This window comes from Cupressus sempervirens, chromosome 9 (assembly GCF_028749045.1).
Source record: "Cupressus sempervirens isolate cs-2001-9-10 chromosome 9, ASM2874904v1, whole genome shotgun sequence".
NCBI lineage: Eukaryota > Viridiplantae > Streptophyta > Pinopsida > Cupressales > Cupressaceae > Cupressus > Cupressus sempervirens.
The window spans coordinates 223,590,765-223,611,042 of record NC_143126.1 but is presented as its reverse complement, the minus strand read 5'-3'; the positions used below and the strand labels follow the sequence as shown (position 1 = coordinate 223,611,042).

Sequence of the window (20,278 nt, the reverse complement as noted above, 5' to 3'; positions counted from 1 at the left end):
CACATACACGTAAACTCATTTTTATCTCTAACTTTTTCTAAATTAAATAATATTTTATTATTACTTTCAAAATAAGTTTGGATAAGCATTTCGCCACTAAGTTTGATTTTATGTGGTTCGGCTTTATTCAATGACATAAAAATATTCCACCACAATAAAGACAATTAATCTCGTCACAACAAAAATGAACTTAAGAGTCTAAATAACATAAGAATCTAATTGAAATCTCTCTCTAATCCCAAATCATGACCACAGCAATGACTCCAGCTCCCAAAACAACCGCCACGTGATTGTAAAATGGTCTATCAAATGCAATTTCAGTTTTTGCAGAACTATGGCGTTTGCTCCATCGATTGAGCAGGTGATTAATTGCCACATAAATAAAAACTCCACACGCCAAACCCATTGAAATTGCATATATCCAATCAGCAACTCGTCCCTCTGTGGTGGAATCGATTATTATGCCGATTGCAACTCCAATTGGGGAGGAAATTGCAAAAGCAAAAGCATACGCTGCACATGATAAGAGTGCCCTGTTCGGAACAATCTGCAGAAGAGCAATGCCCATTGCAATTGCTGCGAATATCTTGTGCAGAGACACTGTCCACACTGCCCTCCATGCTTCAGCCTTCGATTCTGTTGCACAAATTTCCCATTGTTTGATTGAGAAATTTGGTGCCCAAATTGCCCATATTAGATTAAACATCTTATAAAGCATCTGAAATCATCTGGCTAAGAAATTTAGCCTCCCAGCTTTTAGATTTTATTATTCCTAAATGTAAATTGAAGCTAATGGTCGATTCCCCAGCTTAATTATGGGAACAGGGCAGATAGAAGTACTTGCCTGCCACTCCATTGGCGATTCCTTCAAAGACAGAGTGAAAACAGAGTGCCATTATTAGAAATAAAGTGTCTCCTAATGAATTCGAACTAGGTAACGGCTCCTTCCCCTTCTGCCATGATTGGATTGGTTTTCATTCAGTAATTTCAGTGAGATTTTTACTAACTATCCTATAAAAATGAAAAACGTACATGAATGGTAAAACCTATTTGATTATTAACTAATTTATATGACTGATAAGCCGCAATTTGAAGTGGTGGCCAAATTAAATTTCAAGGGTCATTCAGTTAGTGAGAATTAATTAGCCAAGCCTTGAGATAGATGAAAAATCATGAAATTTTACGGCCTCAATCAGCTGACCTGATATCTGAAAGTGGTGTCTACAGTGTGAGCAGGGAGTTATTCTTCATCATCTACTATTTCACAAAATGGTCAAATGCATGGAATTGCCGTCCACCATGCAAAAACGGAAATAAATATGAGAATGAAAGTTAATAGAATACCTCTGCCTCTTGGTTGTAGAGAAACATGAGCCATTTCCGTCTTGTCCGATTGCTTGGCATAAACCCAAGTGACAAGAAGATCTCCCAGCGTAGTAGGCAGATTCTAACAGGTCCAAAGAATGCAAAACTGAAAATATAAAATGAAAGAGCAAAAATATAAAATGCTGAAACTATTGATTTAGATTTTCTTGATACATTTGGAAACATACAAAATTGAAACTAATAATTATATTAAAATGATACCGAATTACTGGAATGATATGAATAATATTGAATAATTTACATTGATATCTGAGCATCCTTATATAGTTTTATTTTCCCTTACAACAACTACTTACGGGATACTTACGGAAATAACTTCCCAACAACTATATATTGAACTGATTTGATTAATCTAATCTAAACACAAAAAAACTAACCTAATTAATGTAATAAACCTAACATCCCCCCTTATTACATTAATTCAATAATCATTCTCTCATTAGAAGTTAACCTAATTAATGTAATAAGTCCAACATTCCTAACCTAATTAATGTAATAAGTCTAACATTCCCTCCCTTATTACATTAATCCAATAAAATTGAAAAGCCTTCACCAATATTATAAACTTTGAGGAAACTCATTCACAAAACTTTGAAAGTAGTCTGCAACTTCAGATTGCAAATCCTAATCCTGAAGTTGAGCTCCTTCACGAATTTTTGAAAGTAGTCTTCAACTTCAGATTGCAAATCCCAATCCTGAAGTTGAGCTCCTTCACCAATCTTTGAAAGTAGTTTACAACTTCAGATTGCAAATCTTAATCTTGAAGTTGAGTTCCTTCACCAATCTTCGTAAATAGTCTACAACTTCAGATTGCAAATCTTAATCCTGAAATTGCCCTCATATCCCAACTTCATATTGCAAATCCTGAAGTTGCCCTCATAAAAACATTGTTTCTACCTCTTTTACACAAGGAGACATAGTTCCTCCACAATTTCACATCTCCATGGAGTGTGCCTGATTCCTCCTTTGGTGCTGCACATGAGACGCCTTTCCTCCAAAAGTCCACATCTCCTTCGAGTGTGTCTAACGCCTCCTCAAGTGTCATAGAAACAATCACCACTAATATGTCTCTACATCTTTCTTCTGAAAGTGGACATCTCCTCTGAGTGTCTCAAATGCCATTCTTGAAATCCTGCCCCCCCTCACTCAATAGAAGAACAATCACATAGCCAAGCCCCCTCTTTTCTTCAGGGACACAAATCTATCAATTTCCTTCTTATCTTTAGGGAGGAATTGGCCAAGCCCCAACTTTATAGGGACACAAATAGTGGCTTCTCATACAGTAATCATCTCTGAGCGAGAAGCTAGCTTGAGATGATAACATTCCTCCAACATCCATTTCCTCTAGCCTCCTATTGTTTTAGACTCTAATCATCCAACATCCATCAAAGGCACTCTTCTCCCCATTGATTAACCTGCTCTGATACCACTGTAACAGGCCCAAAGAATGCAAAACTGAAAATATAAAATGAAAAAGAAAAAATATAAAATGCTGAAACTATTGATTCAAATTTTCTAGATACATTTGGAAACATACATAATTGAAACTAAAAATGGTATTAAAATGATACCGAATTACTGGAATGATATGAATAATATTGAATAATTTATATTGATGTCTGAGCACCTTTATATAGTTTTATTTTCCCTTACAACAACTACTTATGGGATACTTACGGAAATAACTTTCCAGCAACTATATATTGAACTGATTTTATTAATCTAATCTAAACACAAAAAAACTAACCTAATTAATGTAATAAACCTAACATTCCCCCCGTATTACATTAATTCAACAATCATTCTCTCTTATTAGAAACTAACCTAATTAATGTAATAAGTCCAACATTCCTAACCTAATTAATGTAATAAGTCTTGTTAGAGCTCAAAATTGCTTTCTCATTTTGAGTGTCCATTTAAAATTTTGAATCAAGTCAAGCCTATGAAAGCCCCATAAATGCAAATGTACCTGGCTATTAGTATGAGGCCTACATGGTGTTCAATGTTTCTAACACCCTCCATTCAACATGTCTACCTGTTCTATGAAGTTAAATTATCATTCCGAGCTATTTTGTGAAGTCTCGTTTTGAGCTAGTTCCAAATTTGCATTTTTACTTAGGTGTCAAACAACGACAGGAGGCTATGTTTGCATTTGAATATCTTGCACCCAGAATTGCATCATGACTTACCCCTTTGAGAGTGTCTAGTGTCCATACCTGAGAACCTATGTTTTAGATTTCGAGTTGTTTCGAGTCTATTTGACTAGGTTTTGAATCCCTCAAAGTTGGTCAGTTACTATTTTCACACGTGCAGTTGCTTTTTTAAAATTTCAAAAGGGGATTTTCCTTCTAAAGTTTTAGCTTTAGAAATTTTTAAATTTTTCAAAAAATTTAAAAATTAATGATGTGCAGACATGTTTTTTATACCAGAGGGGTTGTTTTTAAAATGATTTTCAGTGGGTTTCTGATAAGCAAAATAGGTGATGTTATATACCGTTGGAATCGGGAAAAGACAAGCTATCATTTTTTGGAGTCAGTTTCTACACAAAATGCTATTGGTTCCTTCTATAAGAGGTTTTGTCTCAAGTTCTTATCTTGCAACCATTTTTAGGTTTCAGTGTTCAGTTGTGATTTTTGGCAAGTTAATAGCTTGAATATGTGTAAAGGACAAGGATAATTCAATTGGGGGCATTTTTGAGTTAGTTAAATCAAGTTTTATCAACATTTTGATGCAAATAAGGGATTTCATCATTCAGCAGGGGATATTTTGCAAATCAGTTACAAGGCAATGATGAAATCAGATCAGATCAGATGGAAGAGAGAAGGTAGAGAGAAGCTTTTTCATCTTCAAAGAGAGGGAATTTCTGAAGGGACAGATGTCAGCTATATAATGAATTCGGGAATTCTTTCTTTGATATATCTTTCTTTTCTTTCTCTATTGTAGGTTGTTGGTGGGCTTTCTATTTCCAGTTCTTAGAGCTCTGCTCAGGCGGTGAAAGCCACACACCCAGCATATCTTGTATGAATAGCATATGGATTTCATAGATAGTTCTGATACAGTAGTGTCATCTTGTATCTTGTTTTATGCATTCCTAATGTACTTATTTCAAGGAGATAAATACAACGTGCAAAAGGTTTTGAATTTCAATATAATTTTGTCTCCTTTATTGTTGAATTTGTAATTTTATATGTTCAAGAACAAAGGCCTTTAACCTATTTGCAATTGCCCAGTTGTATCTTTGAAGTTTGCTTGCCTTTGACTCAAGGAGTCATATAATTGCTTGTGGTTTCAGACAAGGTTGCAAATTCACTAAGAAGGATGCGTGAAAGTATGGGGTTATATTGGATATTGTTGTCTAATTCATAAGGTGAACAGATCGAACATGAATGTTTCTACATATGCCATATGTTGATTGATGTTCAAGGATGCATAATTCTAAAGTATAGGATTTTCCCTAATGGATAAGGCACTTGTTATTTGTAGGATCATTAAGTTTTTGCTAGATATTAGACATGTTGTCTTTTCTCAATATGAATCAATCATTTTCCCTTCATGTTGAAGTGGACATAAAAGTTTAAACCCTCACTCAGTTTATGAATAATATAGGTTTGCACCTAGCTATTGTAGAATCTATGTTACTTCATAAGCCACTAGGAGATATTAGGGGTTTCATCTGCTATCACAATAGATTCAATGTATGCTTTGATAACTGGTACCATATAAAGAATCTGTAGGTCCACCCACCTAAGTTTTGTAAAGCCTAAAGAAGAAGAAGGGTCATGCCTTATAGTTGGCCTGGTGTCTAAATGGGCATGTTGAAAATGGGAGTTAGCTACCCCTAGATGTGTTTCAGTTCTCATTAGGGTAATCGAAAATGGGTAACGTTTTCAAACACCAACAAGTCTAACACAAATATCCAACAATGCAAAGCATGAATGCAAACAAGTACAATTTGTCTGTCAAATCTAAAAAGGTTTCAGTAGAATCACTCAAGAAATGCATTAACGCCATCCCCAAGAAAACCCTTCCTACAAATTGAGTGCCTAGCAAAAGAAAGGTTTGATTCCATTGGAAGCAATAGTTAGATATTACTCTAGCAAAGGTAGCAAATAAGATAATGATTAGACACCATATTTTTACCAAAATTAGAGATTTTTCTCTTAAATTGGGCTTCGCATCATCATCATCATCGTCATCTGAGCCTCCTTTGTGGGTTCCAATTTGTGAAATTATTGATCCCAAAAATAGGAATGCAAAGTAAGTTATGGTAAATGTTAAGGGCATATAATTTGCAGCAGCCATGGATGGTGACTAACAATGATTTTATGTTTGATGAGGGAGCATTCCAAGACGCATATATGTATAATGATTGTACTATCATATTATGTACTTTTCTAGCTTGTGTACTTCACAAGATCAAAGTCTGTAGGGGAGAGCATGAGATAGGGGACAAGAGAATGCTACAAAAATGTCACTTTGAATATCATCACTTAGTCAAATTGAAACCACAACTATTCAGGGTCGCCTATGAGAATAGAGAGAAAACATTTGTACTAGCACTTGCACCTTTGAAGGGTACAAGGATAACACTGATAGTTTGATATATGAAATGGTGTTACCTGATTTGACCATAAGATAATTTTTCACTAATCTTGACAAGGTTATGTTGATTGTTATTTATCTATTTAGTTTTGCTTCAAGGATGCAAAATAGTTACATTTTGTTTCTATTTGTAATTGATCAAGGTGAGATTCCTCTTTCTTCTATTTAATTGTGTATGGGTTATTTCTCATTTTCACATACCTTTCAAAGGTAAAAGCTGGCTAAATACAAAGATTATTCAAGGTTTTTACTCTTGACATGGCTATAAATGTCATCCCTTCTCTTTCTATTCTTCCTATATCAACTATTGCTTTGCAGAGTGTTAGCCCTTGTGATTTATGTATGGTAATAGCCCATGACATGGTGAGTAGGAGTTGTCTCCAGCTTCCTAATGTGATAGGAACAATTGGTATATTCTTTAAAGCATGTTCATCCCATGATAGTTTTCAAGTCATTCTTCATCCACAAGATTATTGTTACTGCTTAGGCAGTACACTATTGTACTTAGTGCAACTGAAGAATTCAATGCTTTTAACATCTTCTTATTATGTAGTTTTACAGCCTCATTAGTTGCAAATAAGTGTGTAGCACCATTGAATGTTGTATTTTTAGATGCTTTTAGGTGTATGTCTATACATGTCACTAATGGTTTCTAGTCATCCTCTATTGGATTTACACCTCGAATATTTTCTAACATTTGAAGAAATTGTTCTTGGATGTTATCATCTCCTGCTTGTCAAAAAATTGTGTGCAAAGTGATGACTATTGTGAATTGATCCCACAATAACTTAGTAGTAGAATGTGATATATAGATAGGTTTTTCCATTACAGGTGGTAATTGGGCTAAGTCACCAAATAGTATCATTGAAACACCACCAAAATATTCATGTTGTCAATGGGGAAAGGCTTCGCGTAGTCTGCTATCAACTCTGAGGAGCAACTTTGGTCCTATGAAGCTCATCTCACCTATAAGGATATATTTAATATATTTCACTTCCTCTTGGAATGTGGTTAATGTTTGGTTCTGTACTGGTTACATCTCCTTAATAGGTATTTTTAGCCTTGCATGTATTGTCGAAGCATGTATATTGAATACAGCCACTCCTGTTTGTGCTAGTGTGAGTAATTCTCTCTTGCTATGTGATGTAGAGCTAGTCAAAACCTCTCTTATACATGAAATTACATATGATTTTCTTCTACTTGAAGTGCCTTGTATAATTATGTGCAATGGTTTATTAAATCAAGTTTTTTATGCTGCTCAATAATTTGGAGTGCTAGTCTCTGTTCTAGTGATAATATTGACATATCATGTCCGATTATTGCTGGTGTAGGTTCATTACACCCATTCATTTTTTTAACATGTATGAAATGTGTAGCAATTTCATGTAAATCTTGTGTGACTGTATTATTGTCCCATTGATAGTTTCTATCAAAATTACGTCTTTTGAGCATATCAAGGTCATTTAGTGATACAATACTTGTTGGGCCCATTTGAGAGAAAGCTTCCCATTCATTTATGTCCATTATTCCATCTACATTATTATCTACTACCTGTGTCTCTGTAATATCATCTTCTTCTTCTAAACTACTTTCTCCTTCAATGATGCAATTGATGTGCCATACATTAAATCCCTCATTGTATAACTGTATCCAATTTGTGATTATTACGTCTCTCGTGAGGCCTATATCTCTTTCTATATCATGAAACTTCTTGTACAATAATGTCTCGCTCCAACAAAATGTTTCAAAGTGTTTTGAAGTATGTTATGGGATTGTGTAAAACCTTGGATATACCTTAACAATAGCCTCTATTGTTCTTTTTTCCACTTGCACCCCTTGTGATTTGCAGGTCACAAATATGTCCTTGCAAATTCAAGTAGCATTATATTTTCTAACTCTGGTGGATGAGCCATAAAGGAATGTATGTAGCTAGGTTGTATACTAGGATTGTGTAAAAGCTTGGATATACCTTAACAATAGCCTCTATTGTTCTTTTTTCCACTTGCACCCCTTGTGATTTGCAACACACAAATATGTCCTTGTAGATTCAAGTAGCATTATATTTTCTAACTTTGGTGGATGAGCCATAAAGAAATGTATGTAGCTAGGTTGTATACTGCTACTTTTTGATGTTTTAGTGATACGATCCAACACTTTTTGTTCAACATTCATAGAAATGAAAAACCTACTACAAACAATGAGGGGAAGTTTTTGCAACATGTGACATGTTTCTTGTGCACCTATGTCTCTCTCGACAATAACCTCTGACAAAAAAAATTGAGATGCCACATCATCTAGCTTTTGTGAGGGAGATATTTGTTTAAGAACTTCAGGACATGTCCCTGACCGTCTCTCTGCTTTTGCTGCATATTTGCCAATGTATTTGAGTAAAATTGTATGAGAAACAACAGGTTGGAAATTAATATTTCCCCTCCAAATTGAAAGCATCTATGGGTTGTGAATATTTAGTCAATCATCATTTCTTGTAAGTTCATATTGAGCCTTTCCAGTACCATTACAGGATAATGCAGAAATTTGTTGTTCTTCCCATGGAGCTTTATAATAACATATCATCTTATTACCCTGCTTGCGTAGACATTTTCATTTGCTATCATATGTCTATGGACTCGATTGACCAACTCTTCATAATCATGGTCAAGGTCTACAATAAAAATATCATGTGTGCCTATAAAATAGGGGTCATCCAATGGTGACCATATATGCTATTACCTCTATGAGATGCATCTCGAGGATTCCTTGCACTGACATATTTATCAAAATATTGCCTTGCATGCTTAACTATTGTATCAGTATTCCAATTGATTTTGTCCATGTTTGGTGCATTTGGGAGCCAAATAAATTCATGTACATGTCTAGTTCCTCGATGTTTCCATTCAATTCTATACCACCAATCTGTTGCATCAAGGAGCTTCTCAATTACTTCTTCATGAAACATTGTGAACTGTTGGTGAAGATATAATAAATTGGCATGAGGATTATTAACTACATTATCCAAATGATGTTTTTTAAAAAATTCAATTGGAATACCATCAATGAATAATCTCTATAGATCTAGCCATTTCATATCTGCAACACTCAATGTGAAGAAGAGGGTAGGCATTCTAAGTTGGTTGATCATATCTATCACTTTGGTGTGGCGATTATTCCAATATGGCTTCATGCTTCACATCATGGAGCCAAAGTGCATGAGTTCTTTGGCGAGTTGTGTGTCTAGAAGTTGAGTTTAGTGTATGCAAATATTTTTAATTATTGTTGGTATGTTCTCATCAAAATTTTTTTAAACAAATAATGTTGCAATTCTATGACTACGATGGTGCATCATCATATTATAAACAAAATAATGAAACCTAGGATGTCTCCCAAATCTTTGATCATAGTAATTGATTAAGTGGAGGACATACTCATGTATATGTACATCTTGCATCCATGCTTGCATTGGTAGTGCAACTCTATTTGAAAATAGAGCCAAAAATGCTATGTCAAACAATCCTTCTATAGTATACTCATTTATAGGCGATGGATCTATTGGAGGTCAATCCAAAATGTCTTCTATCAAATCATCAATGTCTAATACCCATTTTGTGATGTCTAGTTCATGTCGTCTACCTAGAAGCTTAGGCACTATTGAAGAAGTTTGTCAAGGAATTATATCATCACTATCTTCATCACCTTGAATTTGGGAAGCAACCATAGATGTGTCTTCCTCAGCATTAACTATGTGTAACATACTTGAAATATTGGTTGTTGTATTAGGAAGTCAGGCCAAATTCTTCATACTGAAAAAAAAATCATGGTAATACAGATCATTCTCAATTTTATAGTGTAACACAGCTCTAACATCACTTCTTTTCACATAACAATCATAAGAACTTTCTTTTGTGCCCACTCTTCTTACGATTAATATGTCTAGATCTTTGATTCATCATGGTAACACATTGGAAATAGTTTGTATATCTTGTGGAAAACTTATTATATATCCTCTATATTTGTATTATCCTCCAAATGCATGAAATACTTCTAATACTAGATCCACCCTAGCAATAAGCATTTCTTCTATGTGCAACAATCTTTTGAGTATGCTTGGTTGTTCTCTAGGATCCATATTATTGAGTGCTGAAAACCTATGTATACCCTTTTCATTGATACATATTTTATAGATTATAGTACAAATTTTTTGATGAAGGTGCATGCCTAGGTAATGTTTGCTACATATAGTACATGTTTTCTCACAAGGAAGTGCATCCAATCGCTATCGAAAATTCTCCATTGTTGTCATAAATTTTCTATCAATCTTTAATGTTGTACATGATTCCAAATGGTCATCACTTTCTTGCTTCTCATATTGGGATCCTTGTTTCTCTTAATATCATGTACATCTCATTTCCTTTATTCCCTCTCTATGATGTATGTAGGAATCATCATTGGATTCACAATGTTGTGATTGTTGGGTATCATGGATTTCAACACGTGTACCTTTTTCTAGTTTCTAATGTATCTGGCTTTGCTTTGCTCTTTTTTTCTTTTTGCAAGCTACTATTGGATCCTTATGTTGAGCGTAGTAGGCTTAATGCCTATCTTCAGCTTTTTGTGTACTAGTTTCTTGGGAAGTTGGTTCTTTATGTTGATTTGAAACATTTGTGTCTTCCATCTATCAATACATCAAACAACATTTGTCATTGTACTATTCCAAACAAGAAGGAGCTTCTTTTCACGTTCATGGAATGGTGTTTTAAGTCTTATATATCATCAATGCACATATGAATAATTGTTAGAACTATGTTCTAAATTAGCTTAGGAATCAACATTCACCCATTTGAATTAGAGACAAAGTGGATGGTTTACTCTTGCATAATTTTTGTTTATCAATACCACCTGCATAAACTAAAAGACAAATTGTGTACAAGAACTTGTCAAAATCTCATTTAACTTCTAAAGAGGAAATAACCAAAATATTTGTATATAGAAAGTAAATAGAATACTGGAAATTGAAAGGATAGTCATAGAAACTCCATGGCTACAATAGTCGAGATTTTAACTTTGAATTAAAATGTTTAGTATGTTTAATAGGATCGCAAGGCATTTTTAGATGATATTTGAGAAAGGTGGAATTTTTTAAGGGTCGATGAGTTGTATAGTAAATAATGTGTGCATAGTAAAGTAACAAATTGTTCGATGGTTGATAACATTTTACTCATGTAAAACATTCATTCATATTATTTTATCACATTACATTGTCTTTTGTGGACATCCATTCGGATCTCTAGTTCATTAAGACACGAAAAGTTTGTATAGTTGACTATTTACTATAAGAAGCATACAATGTAGTGATGCATAAGTGTACATTGATGCACACTGTTGTGCTTAATTTTCAACATTACACATGCCCTTAATCTGTTCAAGAAAAACTGTATGCAAAATTCAAGCTAATGGTTATCTATGTACTATAAGAAGTATACAATGTAGTGATGCATAAGTGTACATTGATGCCCACTATTGTGCTTAATTTTCAACATTACACATGTTCTTAATCTTCTGAAGTAAAACTATACTTTCTGAAATGAAATCTATGTGTGATATTTTGGTAATAGTGTTCTTGACACGTTCTTCATCATTATACATTTCACTATTGCATGTTAATGTAAATAGGTATTGCTTGTGTTCTAGATCTCTAATTACCTTTTTAGATGGCTTGTTAACATTATCATCAAATTTCAAGTTACACAATGCTTGAGCAGGCATCCCTATGAAGTCTAATGTAGCTTAATCAAATGTAATAGCCCAAATTGTCCCTATGTGGTCTCACAATTTTATTTGTCTATTATATTGATAATTGTACTCAGTAACTACTGAGTCACATTTAGAGAAAAACAGGCTTTCATCATCACCTTTCTCTAATCTTTTCTTGCATTGCTTCCCATTTATTGTATTTGTACAAGCTGGATAGTATAATTTTTCACGTTTAAAGTATACCATTTTTGCTTTCATAATGCATTCAAATTCTTGTCATGTGTGGCAGGCTTGCTCTTGTATCTCATTGATTGTCATCCTTCTAGTTGGAAACAATACACCCGATGGTTGTCTTGCTATACCTTGTACATTGCCACTATTTTTTGTATACCAATCCTTTAATTGGTTGGTTTCCTCTATATTGGGGTCTACCATCAGTTTTTTTGTATTTAATGTACTTATTACCTTTCCATAGAATTCAAAGACATGCCCACCCTTGATAGAAAGTATGGTTGTTACTTGGAGATAATACTTTTGCTAGAGATCTACCCCTTCATGCTCTATAGGTACCCCCCAAAGAGTGACATCAATAGTACTAGAAGATGCATCCACCAACTTGATAGTATGCCTTGAGACTTTTGTACCATCTTTCCATTTTACTTTTGCTATTTTTTGTACGTAAACAACAATACCAATAATATCAATTTCAATATTGTTTGGCTTATTTTTTACTTCATCAATTGGAGCGAAACTAAATCGATGCTTAGGGATAGGGGGGTTATCCTCACATGATAGGACTATAGAATCCTCAATCAGGGTTATTTCCAAACCACTATTAAGCTTATTGTAGAATTTATTGGCACTTTTTACCACTCCATGAGATATGCTATAAACAACCCCAACTTGTATATTCTTATAATGCATATCTACAATGCCATTAAAGCAAGTGATATGTGTCTAAAGACTTTTCCACTCCCACTATGCTTTTGAAAATGGTGCATCTCTTTTTTTGATGTAACATGTGCTTTTATATTCCATCTTGGCTAATATGGTTTTAGGATTTTAACATACATGAATGTGGTGGGTGGTGTTTTTGCTTGGTCATTTTTTCGTAGACCAAACATGATTTTCTTACATGGTGTGGTTTCCATCTTACTGCTTCTTCCAACCTTTTCTTTGAAAGATTCACACTTGTGTACAACTGATGATTTTAGATCTAGACATTCTTGACATAAAGATTCTAGATTTCCAAGCATCAGGTGCTCTGTATGAACGATATCTAAATTCATTATGATAATCCATCTACACATTTATAGGATAAGTACTTGTTAGCAAGAAAATCTTCCACACAAGCACATAGTATGCAGCTTATTGAAATATGATTTTAGAGACTGTCACTAACCTTGCTTTACTTGTTTTAGAGCAACTGTATTTTGTTAAGCATACAATTGTCCCTATCTTTATATGGTGGTTTGTGATATAATGGTTATACTTCATTGGTAGTGTTGCCATATATTTATGAACACCATCAGACAGCTCCAACTCATATCATTGATTTTGGTTTGTCCCACCACCAAAGCTTTCTATGGAGAATACTTGTACTTGAGGAGCTAAGCATGCATTGCCCTCATAAATAAGTTTTAGTGCATGTATGGTTAATGGTTCCATAAGGATATTTTTGTATATATCTCTGCAAAATATGTGAAATCTATTATTACTTGCTAAGGAATACAAATTAGAGCCTAACCTTTCTAAAGTTTAAGAAGTAGGTCATAGGTCATAGGTCCAATATAAAATTCTTTCAATGTTGGGACTCTACATAGTAGGTGATACAACATAACATGCCTCTATAATTACTTCAATGAAAGCACATATTACTTTAATACAATGTTGTGTTTATTTGCATAAGCAGTTTTGACTATGTAAGCCCCCAATTATGATGAATACTTACTTATGAAGGACATATACAATGTATGAGAAAAGATCAAATTAAGATATTATTGAGTTGATAGTTTTGTCTTTAAAAATGAGACTTAGAGAAAACCATGTTCCATAATACACCACTATAGAGTTGACATTTTTTGTCTCTACAAATGAGACTTAGGGAAAACAATCTTAGGTCTTACACCATTACATTTATATTTTTTACATTGCATGTGGTCCTTAGTGTCATTCTACATAATTGGTGAAAAGAACCTTCAAGTTTTGAGCATTGTCATATCCATAGTGTTTTGCATATCAATATTCTTTAAGTGTACTATAATACTCTTCTACTATAGTCATCATTACCCCAAACCTCTATTTAACATATTAGAATTGTTCCACCTTCTTTATGTCAGTGCATTCAAGCTTGTTAATTTCATCCTGAAGTTGTACATGGCTAGCATCTCATCCATAAGAAAATCAAGACTCGCACCTATGTTATCAGCTGAGGTTACTGATGTTGAAGCCTCCGATGAATTGTCTTAGATAGGATGAGTAGGAGTCGACGATGTGTCTAAAGTTGTATGACCAAAATAACCAAAAATCTCCAGATGATACCATGTGAACCTATAGACTAAACATGTGAATCTTAGAATATTAAAACACTTTTTTAATATCATATCATCTATGAAAGAGGATTTCAATAATGCTAGGGAATTAAAACCAATCATTTACACTACAATTTATAAAACTAAGATTCCTACATTGACATAATTCTTTCCATTTAAAATTGGGAGTACTATCTGATGTAGTAAATCAAAAGATCACAAAAATAATGAAACAATTATGAAAGTAGAATTGTATACAATCTTGGCTACATTATGATTAAGATTGATCTATAATTCTAGTTTTGTGAGGAATACAATAGTTCATAGATATCAAGTGTATAATTACAAACAAGTGACTATGTTTTACTCTATAATTAACCAATATCCTCTTAGCCAAGCTTGTCATGGGCATAGTTGGGTAACAATGATAGTAAACTAATCTAAAAGATAGTAGTCTAATTGAATAGCCTTTTGATGAACAAATGAATAGTTTTCTTCAATGTCAACATCTGATAAAATGGTTCCAAGTGGGAAGATCTCCAAGCATATGAAATTTTTATGCTTGCCACTTTACAAAAAAGGCATGACAAATATATGATTGTATCAAACTTTAAAATGTTTCCTTAAATCCTCCAATAGTAATCTCCTCTTCAACATATTCTAATACTTTTGATCCTTTCCCAAATTTAGTTTCATTCATTACATACTTGTAACCCTTGCAAGTTATTAGTTTTGTGACATCACTATCTTCATTATTCAAAGGAAAAAGAGCCAAATTAGTACATGTGTCACATGTTCCTCTAATGCAATCGATTTGACCAATGGGATCATCTATTTTCCATATAAAATAATAGATGAGATGAACTCACTTCATCTACTAGAAAGGGCATTTTTATAACCAAATGTTTCTTCTATAAATTTTTGATAAACTTGATAGTGGAGGTCAAATTCAATATTATAATGACAACAAAAAGTTTCAAGCACTTTGTTTCTCCTAACATAATATGGCTTCAATCTTTCAAATAATGTCTACCCAATCTTTATATTAGGATTTGAACTATAAAATGAAACATACATTTCATGTTGTGTTATGTCCAACCATTGTTTTGTATGATGTTCATAAAGATTATCTCTAACCCTATGTCTGAGTGCATCTCTAGTATTTTATGAAGGACACGTATTATCATTTCCAAAATGATATTGCTAAGTTTTTATTTTTTCATCAATCCTATCACAATGAGGAGCTCTATGCATAATTGTCCAATTTCCATTCAAAGTGCTATCATCCGAAACCATTCCCCTCTTAATATATTTTAATATGGTTTTTCTACTAGAACTAATATATGATGAAATTGAAGATATTTGTCTACTAAGAAACGATTGCAACATAACTCTTCTTGTAGTGCTCTTATCCTTAGTTCAATTTTCCTTCCCTATAGAGCTCAAGCCTTTCTTAAAATTTTCAATAATATCACTTTTCATATTAGATTTTTTTTTTTTTTTTTGATGTGTCTACAACTAGCAATTTTAATGACTCTTCCAAGTTTTTATGTAAAAGAACATGAAAAAGTACTTAATTTTTTCATGTGTTTCCAAAACATAAAATTTACTTGTTACATCTTTTACTATCTTATTCAATGCTCTTTTCTTGGAAAGATTTGATGATTTAATATTAACAAGTAATTTCAATTTATCCACATCCATTGTAAGTAAATTATCTAAATTTCTATGAGTGATTTTTTTCTTTACACTTGTGGCTAGTCTTATGTGTTCATCCATACCAATTTGGGCAACTATCCTAGCCCTTCTCCAAACATCCATTGATTCATGTCCTAAATTATCATGTCCTGGATAGTTATGTCCTAGATTGTGATGTCCTAGATTTCCATGACTAAAATCTTCTTCAACATGTATTTTCTCATCTTATGATTATTTTTAAAAACTAACATGCATATAAATGAATAAATTTAGGAAATTAATTATAAAATTGCAAATATACACATCCATATGAATTTGCACATGCACATACCTTCTCTTTTTGTGTGATAATTTGCTAAAGTTTTCTCACAATTTCTTTGTCCTACATCAATTGATCTATTTCTTGGATATTTACTCTATCTTCCTTGTTGTCATCCTATCTTCAATTTTCAAAAAACTATAAAAATATTTTGAATTATCTCTGATCTTCAAAAAACTATCATAATATTTCAAATTTTCTTTAGTCTTCTTTCTTTTTCTTTGAAAATAGTGAATTCCTTATAACATTGTTCTTTATTGATTTTAAAAATGAAGGAAAAATTATTATTTTTATCAATCAATTTTTTTTTATAGCCAACAAAGGGATTCGAGCAAAGCCCCTTGGCACCTAAAATGGTGGCCAAGGGACTTTGAATGAATCCATTTGCTACCCAAGGAAGTTGAGGGGTTTTGTTTGAAGTTTCTTGGTTGTACTTGGGTCTTGAAATGAAGCCCCCTGAGCCTTCCCATGTAGTAACCAATGGTTTCCAGGAAACAACCCTAGGGGCTTTGAGCGAAGCTCCTAGTAAAGGTGGCAAACTACCTTACTAGCCTCATTTCAAGTCACTTCATGCAATGAACACAAAATGGGCTTCGCACAAAGTTGACTTCACTCAAAGTGTCTAAAAAGGGAATTTCTTTAATATATTCTTAACTTTTGTCAATTTTTTTGCTTTTGATAGTTCAAACAAGGCCCAAAAAAGTTTAAATTCTAAAACCGAATTTTGAAAAGTGTTGCCCTTTAAATAGGCTTTCCAATGAATATATGTTTAGCATATATTTTGTTAAATGTGATGTTTTATTTTTAGTTTTGTTAAATATAGGTTTTTTTTATCACTTTAGAAATTTCCATTTGAAGCTTTGGGAAAAATTTTAAAGTAGAGAATAATTTCTTTTTTTTAAATATGATCATCAAAGCTATTCATGTTAGCTTTCTAGCAAGTAAAGAAAAATTGCATTTAGATATATATACAAATCAAGTTATATTGATCAAAAGTAAGCTATCTCTAAATCATCGTTTGTTTCACTTTGTCACTAAATAAAATCTATAATTTTTTATGAAATTTAACAAAACCAACAAACCTGCTAGATATGGATGTTACTATTCTATTTTTGAAAGAATTTTGTAATTATCATATTTTTAAAAAGAGTTATGTTGATGAAAACACCCATCACTTTTTGAAAATGTCAATTTTCATATAGACCACTTCTTAGAGGAGCTAAAAAAATGGAAATCAAATGAAATTATTAAAAAATTAAAATTAAAAATAGTGTTAGAAGCTAGATAGAAAATGATAAAAATCACTAGTGTACATCATCATGAAATTCTTTATGGATTTTTAGTAATATGCATTTGAAAATGAAGTTTTTATTAAAAATATCTATTTTAGTGCCAAACTTGGCCAAAAAGTGGGAACTATTATCATGGCCTTATCACTTGTATATGTGTATTCCATAAAGTTTAGCATGAAGCATACCATGATTCATCTTTTTTTTTTGCAAAAAGAGGGGTAAAAATTTATTAAGATAGAAAGGAATACAACAAGGAGAGCTCAACAAGGAGCTCGATCCTGAGCAACAAGATCATCAAATTCTTGCACCATCTCAAAGGACAGTTGCCCCCTATCCCTAATATTCCAACCCGGATCATGACTAGAAGCCCATTTGGCTAAACAATCAGCAGGTCTATTCCATTCTCGCGGAATATACTTGAACCTAATGAACTGAAAAGAGGAAGAGAAGAAAAGAATCTGCTTAACAACAGTGGCCAGCTGCCAACTAACATCCTCAAGCTCTTGCGAAGAAAGCATGTTCACCACCACCTGGGAATCAGAGTCACAAATAATCTTACTCCATCCCCACAAGCAACACTGTTCCACAGCATACAAAATAGCCTAAGCTTCCATGAGATTGTTCGTATAATCACCCTTATGAATTGAGAAGAAAAATTTAACATTCCCAGAACTACAACGAGCCACAAAAGGGTTTGTGGTAAACCTAGTGTGACTCGAACCAGAGTTGATGCGTAGCACCGGGATCATTAGCCTAACACTACGCCTCACGACTCGCCTTCACACCAACTCGGCTACTCACTCACCCTTTAAAGGGTTTGTGGTAAACCTAGTGTGACTCGAACCGGAGTTGATGCGTAGCACCGGGATCATTAGCTTAACACTACGCCTCACGATTCGCCTTCACACCAACTAGGCTACTCACTCACCCTTATACCATGATTCATCTTAAACACATAGTTATTTCATAGTTATTTCTCAATTTCTCATTGTATGTCAATAAGGATACATGACTAATAGTGTAAATTAGGAGGGGGGAATCTAATTTATGATAGGCTATAGATTGTAGATTTTAAGATCCTTCAAAGAGTATTTGTTCACAAGAAACTTTTTTGTCTTCTCACTTTCCTACCCATTCAAAAGCATTAGTTCCTCTTCTTAATTTTCTTTTACCCAAAATTTAGGAGAACCACCCCTAATTTTTAGAATTGGTTACATATATTTAGTACTCACTCTCCCTTAGCCTAACTACATCTTCTTCTGGTAAAACATATCTTCTCCCTTATACTATGTTTCACTATTTTCTTATTAATATCATATAAAAAATCCTCACATTTCTCATTGTTATTCTTTATTTTATTCACATATTTAATGGATAATGCACTTCCTATACATTAACTTTTGGTTAGTAAAACTTTCTTTCAGATAAGTTGGTATGATAAAATAATTATTCCAATCACTTTAGTTAACATCATCCACATGTAGTCAATTAAAGATTAAGGTATGAGCCATAATGTATAAATAATGATCAATCTAACAAACGAACTAGCCTATAGAGGAACTAGCCTCCTCTATCCTAGCCACACTATCACCTTCACTCCAACAAAACTCATACCCTTGACAACATGACAATAGACTAGTATGTACAAATCACCATAATCCATAACAAACATAATATATCACATGTGTATATCAATAATTATTAAGCATCATGAATCATCATCATAATATGCTCATATAACTACTTCCCGTGCTTAAATTATTTCGTAATCATAAGGATTTTGTACAAAAGTGGTCATCATTAGTCATAAGTATTAAACATTAGAGAATAGGAAAGTATGCAAAGAAATCCTATTCATACATTCCAAGTGTAGAGACTCTTGTTTTTTTATTTATACAACAAAATAGAGTAGGATAAATTGGATAGGTAAAGCTAACAAAATATCCTAGCTCTGTTGATCTAGAAAGAAAACAATTTCGTTCTCAGACTCGGAGTGGCAACTTGATCATATCCTTTCCAGTTCGAGGACTGTCTCCTTGCAGCTACGGCTGCCGCATGCCTCTAACCTCTCCAACACCTCTCTCATAGAAGACCTCTGATTTGGCACTCTGTTGGTACAAACCAAACCATAGTTACCAGAAATATGACGGGAGACCTCTATTTCCTATTTCGATAGCTGAAACTGGTTTCCCATCATGAAACAGCCATTTCAAAGCCATTTATAATAATTTCAGTCAAATTCAAACAAATATTAATTCTTCCTCAATTTTGAGTACTGTAGAAAAATAAATACATGATTGAGTAGGTAATGGATAATTTACATTTACATTTAAATTGTTATAGTTTAGGATCAGTTAACTTTAGTTTCATTTATAAATCAGTTCACATTTAGTTTTAAATTATTATAGTTTAGGATTAGTTAATTATTAGATTCATTTATAAATTTTTTGGAATGTTTGAAGTGTAAGATAATCACATTAATTTATTATATTTGAATATGAGTTAACTATCTTATTAATTTAATTTATAGATTTTATTAAAAGTAGTTAGCTATAAGATTAAGATTAAATTATTTTAAATTAATATATATATTAATATAAATTTTATATAGATACTAATAATTTATAATCAATTTATATATAGATAGAGTTTGAAACTTTTATATATATATATATATATATATACGTTTCTTCTTGGCAACT

At 32.9% G+C, this 20,278-nt stretch overlaps 1 pseudogene; it reads right to left on the bottom strand.

The window, feature by feature from the left end:
- Positions 1 to 232: 232 nt before the first annotated feature.
- On the bottom strand, positions 233 to 5,688 carry LOC149538316 (zinc transporter 11-like; annotated as a pseudogene).
- Between the last annotated feature and the right edge of the window lie 14,590 nt (positions 5,689 to 20,278).